The 18376-nt window shown below is 43.5% G+C and overlaps 1 pseudogene across 1 annotated transcript; it reads left to right on the top strand.

Moving 5' to 3' along the window:
- The first annotated feature begins 958 nt into the window (after positions 1 to 958).
- On the top strand, positions 959 to 1552 carry LOC308490711 (large ribosomal subunit protein uL6-like; annotated as a pseudogene). Its single transcript has one exon. The product of its transcript is annotated as a large ribosomal subunit protein uL6-like (transcript).
- The last annotated feature ends 16824 nt before the right edge of the window (positions 1553 to 18376 follow it).

The raw sequence follows: 18376 nt of genomic DNA, 5'->3' as shown, positions 1-18376 counted from the left end.
AACAGGTTAGTGGTTGCCAGAGGGCAAGGAGAGGAGGTTGGTAGAAGAGGGTAAAGGGGGTCAAACATATGGTGATGGGAGGAGAACTATCTCTGGGTGGTAAACATACAGTGCAATATATACCGGAGTGCCAAAAATATGTATATACATTCTAAGAGATGTTAATGCTTTGGTCAACGTTGCTCAAGCAGTAGTTTGCTGTAATCAGAAGTGTCTGGACACTGATGAGTACCATTTTAAGCACCTTTTGTAATTGCAGAAGTCAAACATGACTTGTATTCATCTTTTGTTATCAGTATATATTAATAGTTTTTTCCTTTCTTAAAATGTGTATACATTTTTTGGCACCTTCTGTAGATGATATATTACAGAATTGTACACTCTAAACCTATAAAATTTTGCTAACCAATGTCACCCCAATAAATTTAATAAAAACTTAAAAAAATAAACTAAAAAAAAATATCAGATGAAGCAAATTTATTCCATATGCTGAAGCATTTAAATTCCTAAGGGAAGATACCAACTTTATGGGAAATATGGCATAAGATAATATTGCTGTTACATATCACTGCTTGCTGTTTTATAAAGGTGCCACATGAAAAAGCATGGTGGGAAACTCTGGTTCCCCCAGAGACCAAACAAAGCCAACTCAGGAACCACAGCAGGGTGTTCCCCAAACTTCAGTCATGTAAATCCATGATTTTTCTCAAATCCCTTTGTATTAGCCCCATTATTTAATAAGCATTGTATTTAAACCAATTCACTTTTAAACTTAAATGGATCCATTTATATTATAAAAGTGATTGGAAAATCATTATCACAATAAATAGAAGGTTACTGATAAAGAAAAGAAAATGAAAACAAACCTAATTCTAGCAAGATGCTCTCAACAACCCAAGGTTTCAGCCTGAGGCCTTGAATAGCCCTTGGTTAAAAAGGAAGATCAGCTTTTTTTGCTGAATCAACTGTGAGGATGAAGACCATTCTCAGCAATCAGAATGTGGACATTCCAGAAAATGTGGACATCACTCTGAAGGGACGCACAGTTATTGTGAAGGGCCCCAGAGGCACCTTGCGGAGGGACTTCAATCACATCAATTAGAACTCAGTCTCCTTGGAAAGAAGAAGAGGCTTCAGGTTGACAAATGGTGGGGAAATAGAAAGGAACTGGCTACTATTCACTACTACTATCTGTAGTCATGTACAGAAAATGATCAAGGGTGTTACACTGGGTTTCCGTTACAAGACGAGGTCTGTGTACGCTCACTTCCCCATCAACGTCGTTATTCAGGAGAATGGTTCTCTTGTTGAAATCCGAAATTTCTTGGGTGAAAAATACATCTGCAGGGTTCGGATGAGGTCAGGTGTTGCTTGTTCAGTATCTCAAGTCCAGAAAGATGAGTTAATTCTTGAAGGAAATGACATTGAACTTGTATCAGATTCAGCTGCTTTGATTCAACAAGCCACAACAGTTAAAAACAAGGACATCAGAAAATTATTGGAGGGTATCTATGTTTCTGAAAAAGGAACAGTTCAGCAGGCTGATGAATAAGGTGTAAGTTGTCCAGCTACAGAAGCACCAAGACGTCAAGACACCGAGCGAATCTGAACTTTGTGATATTTTGAAGGCGCAATAAAAGACATGTATTGAAAAAAAAAAAAAAAGGAAGATCAACAAGCACTAAAAGTGGTAAAAAGCCTTACTGGTGCTGTCTTAGTTTGGATTTCTCCAGAAGCAAACCCTATGACAAGAATTCACTTGCTAGTAGTTTACATGAGAGGTGAAGGAAACATGGAAACACAAATAAGAGAGTTGGGAAATGAGACAGAAAAGGGAAGGAAGTCAAAAATGGTGTGTTATCAAGCCAGCAATCACTTGGCAACTGGTTCTTAATCCCCCCGGGGAAACTGTGGGAGCCAGTACAGAACACACCTCAGAATTAGCCCCCACTGAGGGTGAGAGAGCTGGGGTTTTTATACACCAACTGTCGTCCAAGGCTGATTCTGGGACATTAATTCCCCAGCATTCCTGGGCTGTCTTGTGGGCAGCAAAACCGGCCCCTGAGGTGAGAAGACCTCAGGAAAAGAGCACAAGCGCTACATTTGGAAGTCTGGACAGAGTACACTGACTTGACAAAGCTGAAAGATACGGACAGGGCCTGGGAGAGACTGCTAGATACTAAACCGAGATTGAAAGATAATAGAAAAGGAAATAACTTTCCCTTTTATTTATGTCAGAGGAATTTATGCTGGGCCTGTTAATCACTCAAAATCATCTCCCATACCACCAGGCTTAAGGCTTCCCCACCCCAGTAAGGCCTGAAGCAGCTCAGGGGAGTGAGAGCCTAACCCAACACTGCTCTAAGGGGCCTGGCAAAATCTCATCCAGAGCAGGCCACTGAAAAACAGACCTTTTAAAATATTTTTAAATTTAAATTTACTTTCCTCCCTATCAGTTAGAAATCACTTCATCGTATCTGCCTGCCTGATCGAGTTGTCTAAAAGATTCTTCTCTATGAAAACAACTCATTAGGATTAAAATCTACATTGGCGATGTAGACAAAGGAGAATATGATTGGTCATTTTTTAAAAATTTTACCCTTATAAAAGGACCATCAAATTCCTTCAAGTAATCACATCCCTGATTCATTTAAAAGGATTTATTTACAAATATCAAGCGACCCTATCGACAGCTCACAACTATAACAAGGGATAAAGTACACAAGGGCTACCAAACTGTGCATATGTATTTTTGTAGATTTCATTGGGCAAACACTTATTGAACTCTTTCTATATACCAGGAGCTGTTCTAGGCATCTGGAGACATAGCAATAAAGGAAACAAAAATCCCTGGGCCAGCCTGGTGGCTCAGGCGGTTAAAACTCCATGCTCCTAACTTGGAAGGCTGCCGGTTCGATTCCCACATGGGCCAGTGGACTCTCAACCACAAGGTTGCCAGTTCAATTCCTCGAGTCCCGCAAGGGATGGTGGGCTCTTCCCACTGCACCTTGAGCTGAGCTGCATCCCCGATGGCTCAGTTGGTTGGAGCGCATCCTCTCAACCACAAGGTTGTCGGTTCGACTCCCACAAGGGGGCTGCGCCCCTGCAACTAGAAATGGCAACTGGACCTGGAACTGAGCTGTGCCCTCCACAACTAAGACTGAAAGGACAACAACTTGAAGCTGAATGGCACCTTCCACAACTAAGATTGAAAGGACAACAACTTGACTTGGAAAAAAGACCTGGACGTACACACTGTCCCCCAATAAAAGTCCTGAACCCCTTCCCCAATAAAAAAGTCATAAAAAATAAATCCCTTCCCTCCAAGGAACTACATTCTAGTGGTCAATAAATAAATAAAAAACATATACAGGATGTCAGCTGGCAATAAGTGTACAAATAAAGCAGGAAAAGAAAATGGGGAGTACCAGTGGCTGGGGAGGGGTTGTAATTTTAAATAGGGTGAACAGAGGTGTTACTGACAAAGGATATTTGGGAATAACCCAAAGGAGGTGAGGGAGTAAGCCATGTGAAGATCTAGAGAAAGATTACTACAAAGAGAAGAACCAACCTGCGCAAAGGTCTCCTAGGGCCAGGACATGCCCAAGATTTGAGAAATCACAAGGAACCTGGCGAGGCTGGTGCAGAGTAGGTAAGGGGAAGGAAGAGCAGTAGGAGATGAGACCAGAAGTCAGGGGTTAGTATAGATCTTATAGGGTCTTGGAAACCATTGAAACGGAAATCTCTGGAGAGCGATCAGAGGAAAGGCCGGAACTGGCTTAGGTTTAAGAGGATGGTTGTGGCGGCGTGCAGACAAGGGCAGAAACAGACCAGATATATTGTTTGGATGGCAGCTTGAACCAGGGTGGGGAGAGGTCGTTGGTTCTGGTTCTATTTCACAAGTAAAAGACTTATAGCTAGGTTAGATATGGGGGAAAAGAGAAACAGAAGGGTGATGGCTCCAAGGTTTGGGGCCTGAGCAGCAAAAAAAAGACACATATTCTGAGGGAGAGAATCCCTCAGAAGACTGTGGAGAAGCAGATTTGGGGAAAAATCAGAAGTTAGATTTTGAACATGTTAAGTTTCAGATATCTGTTAGACACCCAAATGGAGAGGACTGTAGGCGGTTGTACATGCAAGTCTGTAAGTCCGGGGTTAAGTGTAGGCCAAAGACATAACTCTGGGAGTTGCTAGCATACACAGTGGATTTAAAGGCATGAGACTGCATGAGGTCATCAAGGGAAGGACTAGACAGAAGGGGCTGAGAGGCTGGGCCCTAGGGACACTCTGCCAACTGCTGGTGAAGGAGAAGAGGAGAACACGCCAAGGGAACTGAGGGAATGGCCCAGGGAACCAGGGAAGAACAAGAGCTGATGGTATCCAGGAAGCAAGTGAGAAAGTGAAAAAAGAGTCATCAACTGTGTCAAATGCCCATGATGAGTCAAATAAGGAGATTTGAGAACTGACCATCGGATTTAGCAGTTTGTGTGGCAAGCTGGGGCCAAAAGCATGTCTGGAGTGTGTACAGGGGAGAATGGGTGAAGAAGAATGTGCTCGCACTTGCTACCCTCTTTGTGCCGACGATTTTAGCACTGTTTGGAACCTATAAAGAGTCTAATTTTTTTCCCAGATAAAACAAAGTATAATTGAACATTAACTCTGTTGAATTTAATTAATTCAACAAAAAGCTGTTTAACAAAACAGCTTTTCCTTCACCAGTAGGGTGTTTTGCCTAAGGTATTAAACGATTGGTTTAATCTTCTGATTTACTTTTTACATGAACAAAATATTGGCTACATACTATAATGTGTGTAGCATGTAAGAAGGATAGTCTACATATGTAGTCACTGTAATGAGTGTATTGATAGTATATAAGTCAGTAAATAAGTTTCTCTCCTTCTCTCTCTGTTCCCTTCTGGTGATGTGGAAGACAGGAAAAAGGACACAGTAGGATGAAAAAGAACAAGCAATACAGACTTTTAAGTTATCTCCAACCTGAAGATGGAATTAATCCCATTTAAATCCAGTAGCGACATAATGGATGAACACAGAGTAACATTCATCAGTGTTCACAGTGAGGCAGGTAGCATACTTCCTGACTCACACACAATGTAAATTGAGTTACCAAAGTAAAAAGAAAAGAGAAATTGCCCCGTCTTTCCTTTTAAATTAAATCTTGTGTCATGTTGATCAGAATACAATCCTGAGTTTTTAACTGTATAAATTAGTTGTACTGTCTGCAGTATGATCTTTATTTGATTGTAAATTCCTCTTTCATCTTACTGAGACTAGAAGAAACTATGAAGAAATCGAATATCACTTATCTCCTGATTAACTAGAAGTGAGGGCAGTTTTATTCAAAGGATTCTAGTCCTAGACTAGAAATATAATTATTGTTGTTTTCTTTAGTTCTTTTTATTTTTTTCTTTTCTTTATTTTTTCCCCCCTTTCAGTGAAAAAGCAGCAGAAAGAGACAGTAGAGCTGAAATACAGTTACTTCCATGAAATGTTTCTTCCAGAGTGCTGGGAACCTTAAGATAACAGTCCTGTATTCAAATGCGAGAGGCAGAAAATGTAATTTACTTGAAGCACTACATGAAACAGAAAAGGGTTTTTTTAAAATAAAATCAGCCATAGTAAGTGAAATATTCACAGTAACTAATGTACAATGTCCATTTGATTTTCAACCTTTTCTCACTTTCAGTAATCAAAAAATAGGTATGACAATGATTTTCATTTAAAGATCATTTTTAGCTGTTGCTGTTGTTGCACTAATATAATTAATTATAGAGCATTAACTCTTGCATGGAAAACAAGCAAACAAATAAATACCCACTTTGGTTTACAAGCGAAGAGGAAAGAAAAAAGAAAATATTTAGTTATTAAGTAAACTTCCTCTCCTGCTTCTTTTTCAGACTATAACTTAGCTTTCATTGTTGCTCTCTGTCCTTCTTAGAAATGGATCTTTTTTATTATCTGAATTTTCAGCCAATTTATTATTTCTTACCTACTATACAAAGACATTTTTTACCTAGGGGACAGTTTCTGGTGACCAATTCACCACTTTGGGCACCAAATCGTCCTTCCTATCAGTTCTTAATTCCTTTCACTTTCAGGGGTCAAACTATGAAATTCTCATAGCTCACCAGTGGAAACAGTTTATCGAGTGATTTCACACCCCACATGCTGCAGGGTCCATGAAGAAAGGGGGACAGATGAAAGGCATCGACGAGCAAGACAGCAGCTCTGGAGTGTTTTGCAGTCCATACTTGGAGTAAATCCTGAACGTTGCTTTCACATTATTGTTTTATTTCCCTTACAGTGGGCAATGTCTTTTTGGGCTACCAGGATAGTAATCCAAGAAGTTCTAACACTTAGCTAAGGAATCATCTAACCTGAACCAAACTGCAATCCATTCCACAGACTGTCAAACAATTCTGCCCTTTCTACTGATCAGATTGTTCTGGCATGGGCCTTTGAACACACATTTAAGTTGATTAAATTTTCCCCTTACTGGAAGCCCAGGTTTATTTTCATGTTAGAGAGAGAGAGAGAGAGAGAGAGAGAGAGAGAGAGAGAGAGAGAGAGAGAGAGAGAGAGAGAGAGAGAGAGAGAGAGAGAGAGAGAGAAAGAATGTCAACTATTTCACAATAAGGGGAAAAAACATCAGAGTACATCCCGTCTGTACTTTTCAACACTTCCCATAAGAGAAATCCAGGAAACGTCTCCTCCCCCCTTTTACAATGAATAAAATTTTGTGCCACAGCCAGGAGACCCCCGTTTGCTGTGTTCAACTGCATGTATGCAGTGGACTGGATCAGACAGAGGCCAGGGCAGTACTGAGCGCAGGAGGTGTGTGCTGGGGGCATGCAGAAACCCACTGTTTTGCTCTCCTGTGTTCCTACGCCCACCAAATAGCCTCACATCCCCAGGTTTCTGGGATGCAGTTGCCTTTGGAAATCACCCCATCACTTCTTTCTCAATTTAACCCCACAGTCACCTCCCTCAAGCATCCATGTCTGGAGCACCCGAGACCTCTCCTGTTGTGTCTATTGGGACCATAGACATCATTTCATCTATTACACTCAAAAATAATTTGTAATACAAATATTTCACTGAATCTACTTGGTCAGTGTTTCACTTCAGCATTTCAATACTCCACCCAATACTATGAGTTCCATTCCTGCCCTTCCTATAAAGTACAATAGCACATTTTCTGGAAAGGCATGTTTTAATTTCACAAAGGTTTCTAGATGGAGAAAATAAATCCCAAAGAGTTTAAGGGATGTTTCCGAAGCAGTCAGCAAGAAAAGAACAATCTAACAGCATGACATTCAGCAAAAATGTGCTTAAAAGTTGCTTCAAAATAAGTTAATCCCATGGGGGAATTTCTGGGGTGATTGAAATGTTCTGTGTCTTGAGTGGAGTGGTGTTTTCACAGATGTATATATTTATGAAAACTCATTGAATTGCACACTTAAGACCTGTGCATTTCACTATGTTTAGATTTTACCTTAAAAATAAAAACCCCGACTTTCCAATTGCTATAAATGGTCACAGCCCCTTGGCATTAACTTCTGCATGCCCACCAGTCAGCCTGCAATTGTCTGCTGTGATGCATGGCTCCCACACGGCCAGGTCGTTCCCTCATCCTCCTCTTGTCCTTAGTGCTTTATTCATTTCTTTTTTTGCTGTTGTTATTTAAGATTGGATTTTATTTTTTTTTTAATCTTTCTATCATGTTACACGTTAACATCTTTTATCTTCTTCCTTTAATAATGTTGATTCCTTGCAAAATGTTTTTAAAAGCGCAAAGAAAAATATAAAAACCACCCATGGCTCCACTATTCAGAGACAATGACTATCCATATTTTAGTTTATCCTTCTAGATATAGCCAACAGATACCGACCGAGTGCCTACTTTGTGGCATGAATGATTCTAAGCACCAGGTAAACTGTGGAAAACAAGATAGTACCCCTGCCCTCATAGAGCTTGCATGCTAAAATATGTAGAAGGGGATTGTATGTGCTTTTTCTTGTATAACCTGCTTTTTCCACATAACAAAATAGCACTAATGTCTTTTCAAGTGAATAAAAATAATTGTACAATATCATTTTCATAGCTGCATAATGCTCCACTGTATAGTAGAATTTAATTAAATACCCAGTTCAAATAATAGATCTTTCAAAATTATAAACTACACTTCTAGGAACATCTCATTGAGAGTCTTTTGCATATATCTTTAGTGATCTTCTTGCTCGCAAAATAATTCCAGGAAACACTGCTAACATACTTACTTGTTTTCTTTTAAACACCCTTCATTTTAGCGGTTGCATAAGTTTACTCCTTAATGCTCTGTATTGTTGGAGAAAGAGTCTATAGGCAATTTTCAAAGTCATGGTAAAGGATGACACGTTCATGCACTTATGTCTATATAATGTTTCTCTACCATAAAGGAATATGAAGGTCTTGAAGGTAGATCACTCGTCAGGAATTTCTTTTAGGAAATTACCCTACTCTTTTTATTTCATCAGGGTTTAAATCTTTGAAATGGGCACAATAATTTCTGCAACTATAAAGCATTTTGCCTAAGACTACGGCTGATACCTTATTAAGATATCTTGTTTAAAAACTCTAGGCACAGGACAGAGGAGATTTACTGTCATATGTGGCTAAGAGGCAGTTGAGGGAGTACTGGTATAGCTGAAAAGGAAGTCTGGGGTAGGAGTGGGAGTTCTCCATGCTACATGTTTCCTGAGAAACATTTGATCCCAGATGACTCATAGAGAACCTAGAAGTTTTACAGAGGGGGAGAAAGTCATTTTAGAAAATATGATACAGAAAATCTTCAACTTATATATTTCCTAAAGTTCAATGGTAAATCTATTATTCAGGATGTAGAAAAATACTCAAAGAAACAATTTAGCAACACACTTGAACAACTATTCAGTGAGCCCTTATTATGTGCAAAGCACTACTACACTGCACTTAACATGAGTATTACAATCATCAGCTAGTTCACAAAAACTTATTTCACCCTCCAATAAAGTTGAAAGTCTATAGTTGCCATGAAAAATAGTATATAACAATGTATTATAATATTGATACATTTTGGATCATCTACTGTTTAAAGAGAATTGTGTAAGGTACTATTATAGCAAGGTGCCTACAAAGATGAATCAGACAAAAACTTGTCATTAAAGGGCTCATCAACTACAGCTGCACTATCTAAGATGGTAGCCTCTAGCCATATGTGCTGCTGAGGTGGAGAAATGTGCTAGTACAAACTGAGTGCCATAAATAAATGACATACCAAATTTCAAAATCTCAATATGAAAAAAAGAATGCAAAAATCTTTCATTAATAAAGTTTTATAATGATTACATGCTACAATGGTAATACTTTGGATATTTGGGTTAAATGAAATACATCGTTAAAATTTAACCTGTTTCGGGCCAGCCCAGTGGCTCAGGCGGTTAGAGCTCCGTGCTCCTCACTCCGAAGGCTGCCGGTTTGATTCCCACATGGGCCAGTGGGCTCTCAACCACAAGGTGGCCAGTTCAACTCCTGGAGTCCCACAAGGGATGGTGGGCTCCGACCCCTGCGGCTGAGGTTGGGCACAGCGCCTTTAGCTGAGCTGCCTCCTGGATGGCTCAGTTGGTTGGAGCACGGGCTCTCAACCACAAGGTTGCCAGTTCAATTCCTCGAGTCCCACAAGGGATGGTGGGCAGTGCCCCCTGCAGCTAGCGGCGATTGGACCTGGAGCTGAGCTGCGCCCTCCACGGCTAAGACTGAAAGGACGGCAACTTGGGGCTGAAAGGCACACTCCACGGCTGGGATTGGGACAACAACTTGACTTGGAAAAAAAGTCCTGGAGGTACACACTGTTCCCCAATGAAAGTCCTGTTCCCCTTCCCCAATAAAATCTTTAAAAAAAAAAATTAACCTGTTTCGTTCCAGCTTTTCAATTTAAAATTAATATATGTGACTTGCATTCTATTTCTATCGGCAGTGCTGATATACACAATTATAGTTACTTCCTACTCAGTGTTTATACTATATGCCAGGCAATTTTGTATCAGATATACGTAATCTTCCATAGGGAGGTATTATAGGTGAGGAAACTGAGGATGCAAAGGCTGTATTAATTCATTATTCAACACACATCTAGTACATATTCTGTGCACCCAGGGCTGTTGTAGGCAGTAGGGCTACAACAAAAGTCCCTACTCTCATGGAATTTATGTTCTAGCAGGAGAGAAAGGTAATGAACAAACAAATAAGTATAAATATGTCAGGCAGCGACTGTGAAAAAAGATGAAGCCTGTCAAAGAACGAAGAACACCCAGAATTGGGGTGAGGTGGGGGTGGGCTATCTTTAGAAAACAATACCTGCGAAGGAGCTGTCATCTGAGCAGAAACATGAAGTGATGGAGTGAGTCCTACAAATATCTACCTGGCCGGGAGCTTCTGGGTAGAGTCAACAAGTAAAGGACTGACAGGTGTGTGTGTGTGTGTGTGTGTGTGTGTGTAAGCTTTACATACTGGAGGGACAGCAGGAGAGCAGTAAACAAGGAGGGCCAGAAGCCTGTTCCCATAGCGACTTGGAAGCCACCACAACTAGGAAATATTCAAGGATAACTTTGGCTGCTCTATGACTCATGGACTGTTGTGGGCATGTGTGGAACCCAGCAAGAGCGGAAGCCGGAGACCAGTTAGGAAGCTACTGCAGTAGTGCAAAAGACCTTACGAGGTCTATCTGACGCAGCCACTGGAGATTTGCTGTTCCTGCAATACAAAGTAAAAGAATCTAAAAATTATCCAGAGAATTTGAACAGCAAAGGTCAAATATTTGGATAATCCAAATCTCAAAATATATTTGGGAGTCTGTAGAGTTATCTAAACTGGCAGTCAAAAATCACTGTCAAACTTCCTCGATTAGTAATTTGTCTCTGTCCCTTGCTTTCTGCCAATTTCACCTGAGGGAAGTAGACTTGAGATCTGTAATTGGCAGAGTGGGATTACAGGACCAATTAAGTCAAATTCGGATCAGGCAAATTAGCTCTATTTTTGCCAAAGAAAGTGTTTAGTTGGACCAGATGACAATTTTGTAGCCTAAGTTATTTGCATTGTCTCTGTCTACCTTCTGAATTACTCCCATAATTGCTAACTGTGAGATTGAGCATAGTTATCCACATAAGACAAGAGTTAAGGAAAGAACAAGAAGCTGTGTCTTGGATAAATGTATATATTAATCTAGGTAACGCCACTCAATAAGTCTGTTTTGATGGACAGAAGTACTTTAAAAAAGAAAGACTCCTCAAGGTCAAATGTTACATAAACCAAGTCCATCCTCCTCTGAGAGATAAATGAAGGTTTAAAGTAGGTACCTGGTTTCAAATGAAAGCAAATATAAAGCAATCACAAGGACCCTCCCAAAAGTTATATCGTGATTAAAAAAAAAAAAAAAAAAAAAAAGAGGCTCAATGCTGACCCTCAGGTGGTTTATTTACTTTGATGGAATTCACTGGAAAATTGTTCAACTCTGTGCTTCACTGTGCCTGTGTAGATGTGCTTTCTGGGCATTGGCTGTAGTTCCTGTCAGTCAGGCACTTTCCCCAGCACTAAAATGTACAGATTACACACATCAAAGGCAGGCTGTGACCACTGCAGTTGAAATTTACACAAATCTGTGCTGTGAGTAACTAGATCAACAAGGAGACTAATGACCTTGTTCTGCATTAATCTCCATATGGCTCTGTTGGTAGTGCTCTTGCCTTGAGGCAAGAAGGTTGTGGCTTTGGCTTCTGGCCTCAAACCAGGGATTAGGCACTGGCCCAATGCTGACAGAGCCCAGGGCCCTGCTCCTACAGCCCAGGAAGCCTGAGACTACAGAGGCCATCCATCTTAGGAGGTGCACTTACCATCATTTAAGAAACACCTCCATTACCACAGCCACTGAGAAAACAGATTTATAAAAATAAGAAAATCCTTTAGCCATGCTTCCCCCTTCAGAGAGTTTATTTTCTTCAACAGACGGCCCGGGTTTTCCTTGAGTGTTTTCAGGGCTTCCTCACTGCCCTCCACTCCCACACATCGGACAGAACCCTCAGTGCTGTGATCCATGTTTCCTCCAAGAATAAATTTCAAAATGGCTGCATCTGTAAAGAAGACAGAAAGGGAGGACTCAAATTTACCAGTGAACTTGATCAGCATTTATTTCTAAAATGGGATATTTGGGGAAAGATATGTTAAAAACAGAAGGTGCCTCCTAAGTGCCCTCGCCCCAAATGCCATACAGTCCCTTCAACACTATTTGCAAAGTCTGAGTACTGCTGCCAAAGGAGACTCAATACCTCACGAGGATTCTGCACCTGGGTAGCCTTGGACCGCCATAAAAGGAGAATGGAACACAGAAAACAGTCCCTACTCCTGCTTCATCTCTTTGTACACAGGTCACACTGAAAAGGTTATGCTCGGAGGTGGAACCAAGGCAATGACTCTGTCGGTGGGTTACCTTAGATTAGAAACCATTACACATGAAGCGCACTCAACTAAAAGCCCTAAGTTCTACATATGTGGTACTCCGGTGACTTCACACCCAGCCCAAGCCATAATCTTTACTGCCTCGTAAATCTGAGATTCCTCAGTCTGAGGTATGTAATCACATCCTATTCTGACACATAAATTCTGGTGGGAATTACAGTCCCCCCCAAACACCTCTTATATACCTTTCTGGTTACCCTCCTGTATTCATATTGCTTTTATTGTTTCAAATATTTGATCCACTTATATACACTACCCCTTTCATAGGCCATCGCATTAAAAAGACTATTCACAGAGTTATTGTGAGCTGTGTCAAATGCCTCACAAAAAAGTATGCTATTTTTAGTGTCACGTTTCTTCATCCATTTATCAATTCATTAAGAGCCCATCCTAAGCATGCGGCACATTCCCTCGCTTCCTGGAGTGTTCTTTAGCTCATCACACTCAGTCTGGGTAACAAACGCCAAGGTGACTTTGGTGCCTTTGTAACTCTACCACTGTAGCAGATATGGAGATGGTCACAGCAGTTGATGTGCCAGTGTGAAACCATCCCCATTTGCTCCTGTGGTAAAAATTCCTAGTGCTTTAGAAGTTTGCTGTTTTGCAACACGTCTCCTCAAGAATCATCTTTGCTTCATGGACTAATAACACCTTACTTTCACATGTATTATTACCTCACTGAATTCTAACAACTATCTTGTCAAGTAGACAATTATTACATCCATTTTTCAGAAAGGAAATTGAGTCTGGGAGAGGTTAAATGGCTTGCCTGCGGTCACCACAGCATGGGAGGGAGTGGCAGAACCCACCTCCAACCCAGGGTGTCTGACTCTGCATCACACTATTTCAAAGCTGTCTCTTTATACCAGTTACTTCTAAAACAAGAGAATACTGTTCAAGAAGCATATTCAAGAAGGGGCCTTACAGTTTTTTTTAACCAAAAGAGAAACTTTCTGGCGGGTCACTTCCTGGCTGTAGGAAAAGATTTCTGAAGTCTACCGATGAAAGGGTTTCAAATCATAGAGACCATTGAGAGAGTGAGTGCCTGATAAAAATATTTAGTATTTACACTGGTTCTCCAGAATCTCACTTTTGTGGAACAAAACTATGTGGTATACGGTACGGTGTGTTGAAAACTCAGCATTATACACAATGCACATATGCACACATGTTGTGTTAAATTCTCTTCCCAAATGTGGCTGCAGAAGAAAGTGTGAAGCATACTGAAATAAGACAATATTTATGGCTGAAGAAATTCGGCCTCACGTAACGGTAATTATGAACAAGATATTTTCCTTAATAAAATTACTGCAAAACAAAATCTGGAGGAACTAAGTGTTTCCCTATGTTTTCTTTTTTTTTAATTTTATTCCATGTGCTCAAGAACGGTTGCGGGAAAGAAAGGGGGAGAGTAAAAGGGAGCAGAGGGAGAAAGAGTTATAGCGAGACCGACTCTGCTGAGGGTTGGTTTTGCTTTAGAAACTGGAATGTGTCCAGGCTTGATTTTTATTTTCAATTCACATTTCAGATCCAGCTCCCCAAACTCTTTGATCTTTCTCCCTGTCTCCTTACCCGGAAGAGAACCCTTGGCCTTCTCAGCTGGGAGCTGGGAGCACACGTGGAAAGACTGGCTCGGATCCATATTCTTGCCAAATTTAGTCACACAAAGAGGCCTGCAAGGGAAAAAAGAAAGGATGAAAGCCGCAGCCGCCAGGACTTCAAAGGCCGCGCCGCCGCGCCGGGCCCCGCGCAGGCGCCGCCCTCCGCGGATATAAGGCGCGGCTTGCGCGCGGGGCCACTCGCGCGCGTCCCAGGCCCGAGGGCGGGGCCCGAGGGGCGGGCCACCGAGTCCGCGCCCCCCGCGGCGGGTCCTCGACCAAGGGAAGGCGCCTGAGAAAAGTTTTCAGAAAGGAGAGACAAGAATGTCCCGTCTAGCCCACTAGGCGAGCCATCCTGCGGCCAGCCAATTTATTCCAGCTCCCATTCCACTCCATTCTGGGGATCTCTCTTCCAGACGAGACGCCCGCTCCTCTGCGCGGGAGCCGGGTCCTCGCGGCGGGTGGCTGGGGGCTCCCGTGGCGCAGGGGAGCCGTGAGGATGTGTGGCAGGGCCCTTCTGGCCCAGACCGCTCCCCTGAGCCGCCCCGCGCCCCCTCATGCCTGTCCGCGATCTCACAGTTTGACTCCTCTCCCTGTGGGCGGCCTCGGGACATGAGCCCTCGCCTCCCGGTTGGTAGAGGGTGGACTGGCCGAATCCACAGATGGTGGTGGTGGCCTGGGGCCCACCTTCACAGGCCTTGGGGAGGACCCAGCCCCTGGACTGGCGTGCCTCGGGCTCCGACCCGGAGATACGCGGACGCGAGTTCGGCCCACACCAGCACGAGCGTGGGAGAAGCCACGAGAGGGCTGAAGCGGCGGGCTGGAGCCCTGGGCTCCGCAGGCAGACCCCCGCCAGGCAGCGCTGGCCCCGTGTCCGCAGGCGGCCCGATTTGGGAACGACATTTTTATGGTCCCACAAGTTCTGTTACCCCGGCGGATGGGGGGGGGTTGAGTTTGTTTGTCTTAGGAGGAGGCAAGAAGAGGCGGAAGAACCCCTGGGACACAAACTGCCATTTCCCTCGCCCTCCCCCTTCTCCCTTAACCCGAAGTCCGTTAAACTGAAGACGCGCACAGCTTTAGGCTCGGGTGAGGCGGGGGTGGGAAATCGAGGATGCTGGAGTTCCGTCTCTGGAATCATATTCTTCGTTTATCTAGTCCTTGACCATCGCTTCTCTCTCTTCGAGCATCCTCTTCCGTAGGCCCCCACCACCCTCTTCCTTTGGGATCCCACCAAAGTTGTAGCTGGGAGCGAGTCCAGGCCACACAAAGGGGAAGACCCGGAGCTTGGGCGGGGGGTTAGGACCGAGGGGGCGGAGAGGGCTCTGAAGGGCACCGCGCTTTTCTCTCCTCCCTGTAATTAAAGACTCACTTGAGTGTCTGTAACTGACTTGACTTGGCAGCAGAATCGCCGGGGGGAGGGGTCTATGGTGTGGGTGGGGGTCATTCTCCCAGTTCCCTTGCCCACACCCGCGGGGGGCTGGGCCCGGTGTGCCCTAGGCTACGGGGCGCGTCTCCGCTCCCCCTTCCTCTGTTCCGGCGCGGGGTGGGCGCCTCTCCCCCACGCGCAGCCCTGCCGACGGCGCCTGGCGCAGCGTAGAAGGAAGTGTTGATATAAAACAAGTCACTGTTCGCTCCCCAAATTAACCCCAACCAACCAAAGCCACCAAGGGGAAAAACCAACAGCAATCCAGCCAGCCCCTAGCAATTGTTTCACGGTCGGAATTAAATCACATCAAAACGCCCCCTGAAACCCACATCCTGAAGGAGTGAACCTGCAACAGCCAACCTCCCGTCGTTCGCTCGAGTTCACACGAACAACCCGCCTCTACATCCGAAGGAAGGGGGCGGCGGGCGGCGGAGTTTCTCCCGCGCTGCACCCACCACATCCCGGACGGTGCACCTCGAGAGGCGGCTGCATATGTTAATAGCAGCCCCCACACAAATTAAAAAAGACCTCCCGGCGACCGAAAATGCCTTTGCCTGGAACTTCACCGAACCTATAGGGAGGAAGGAACGTCTTCCCAGGGTTACTTCGCCCCTCCTGTGCCCCCCCCCCCGCCTCGAGAAACAGACTTCACGTGGAAATGTCAACCTCCTTCCCAGAGAAAGCTTTAAAAAACTTGGGTGAATGTTTTCTAGTAAAGCCTTTAATTGCAGCCCATTAGAACACTTGCAACAATGCTAAGGACACTCAGCAAAACACCTCGCAGTACACGGGGAGGGAAAACAGCCACGCAAACAGAGCATGGCGTTGGGTGCTTTCGTTGCAAACAATTTTTCCAAAGAAGAGGGTTACCGCCAAATACTAAATAAAGGCAGCCACTTACCCTCGGCCCTTGTAGTAAACAGCTCCCACTAGTTATTGCTCCAAAAACTCCCATCTTCTCGAGCGCCTCATCTCCAGGACACCTGGAGTTGAGCTCCAAATGACTCAGGGAGTCCAGATAATTAACATGAAGGAGAAGATGGGATTCGAGTGAGTTGCAACACTTAAACGGGGATGTAGGAGTCATCATTTAATCTCTCTTTGGCTTTCAGAAAACACCCTCTGGCCACGCTGTGTCCCCCCTCCCCCTCCTCAAGTTTGATGAAAAGGAACTTCTACTCTGGCTGCTTTGGTGAAACTGCATTTTCCAGTTCTTTTTCTGTCGGTCGAATTGGCACCGTGTGGAACGACATTTGACTACTTTGTTTCCCAATATTTCATTTAGAACAGAGGGTATACATGTGTGACATAGTTACATGTTCGCGTCTCTAGAACATTGCACTCACATTGGTGCATAACTTCAATGGAAGTTGCTGCATATGGCCACCAATCAAAAAATAACATTGGGTTTCTTTCCAACCTTTTCCGTATTGCCTTACCGACACTGCAGCAGAATATTCTTTTTTGTTTTTCTTCTCTAAGGCATTGCATTGTTAGCTATTTAAAGTGGGTTTACTGTTTTACTCTTCATGGCTCCCATCACCAGCCCCAAAACCCCTCTCCCATAGAATTCACCTGTGACTACTGGCCATGTTCTATGTAATCGACTGAAAATGGTATAGTTTTTAAAATTGCTTCCTACAACAATTCCCATCCCTAAGAAGTAGATGTAAAGTGAAGTTTCAGGTGCTCCATTAGAGCCTTGTTAAGGTCTTTTCTTATACAATATCCAACAGCAATCACCCCCCCCCCCACACACACACACCTTAGGAAAAGAAGAGGGATCTTTGCCTGACTGTTCCTACCGTATATAATAGAGTTAAAGTCTGATTCTGTAGTGTTTTCCTTATTTTCAATTTAAGGGATATAGAGACATTTATTCCTGCCCCTTGTTTACTGTTCTGAGGTTTTACAAATGGCTACTTCATTGGGTATAATAATTTCTCCTGGATTTTTAACTGAGGGGGTTTGAGAGCCAAGGAACAAAATGTAACGTGTTTTCAACTTCAGCTTCAGCTTCGTTTATACTGTAACTTTCACAAAGCATCTCCTTAAAAGTCCTGTCCTCGTATAAAATGCATCGGTGGAGAGGTGGAGACGGTGGAGGCTGGGGAATTTTTGAGGTTGGATTCGGATTTGCATTTTCAAGGGTCCCTTTGAGCCCAAGTCGGAGGTGCCAGAGGCTACCCTGTCCTCTCTCTACTGGTTTCGCTCTTTTGGGTCCTTATACCTTCTCTTCCTCCTCTTTGGGTTATTTTTTCATTCTCTATGAGATTCTCACACATTGCACCGTGTATCTCCGAAAATCCAGGAGAGACCTAGCGTAACTCTCTCCTTACATCCCATGGCGAGGACACAATGGAAGAGATCTTGTTTAAAAAGCGATAATTAAGATCTTCAGTTTTTTCTTCCTCGTCTTATTATTCTCGGTAAGCCTGGAGATTTTATTTTTGCTAGCATGTGCTCTCTTGTCCTTTGACATTGTATTTAGGAAAGCCACAACTCTATTCCTTGTCCTTCTTGCTTCCGTTCTCTTATTAGTTGAGCGATGTCTGTTACATTTTCCCCTTTTCCTTCTGTCTCCGATTCCCGCCTCATCCTCTGTCAGAGCATCTTATCAATGTGGTGTCCATCACTGCTGTGGCGGCTTCGCTTTCATCTTCCCCCTGCCTGAGTGAGGGAGGGAGAGAGGGAGGCGGAAAGGATGTGGGGGAAGAGACTGGCGGAGGAAGGGGGCGGAGGGGGTGCAAGAAAAGGTACTTAGATGAAGTTAAACCATTCGGGCAGTTTCTTGTCAATTTCACG

This window comes from Rhinolophus hipposideros, assembly GCF_964194185.1.
Source record: "Rhinolophus hipposideros genome assembly, chromosome: 1".
Classification (NCBI taxonomy): Eukaryota; Metazoa; Chordata; class Mammalia; order Chiroptera; family Rhinolophidae; genus Rhinolophus; species Rhinolophus hipposideros.
Note: the sequence above shows the minus strand (reverse complement) of the source record. Positions and strands in the feature narration are given on the sequence as shown.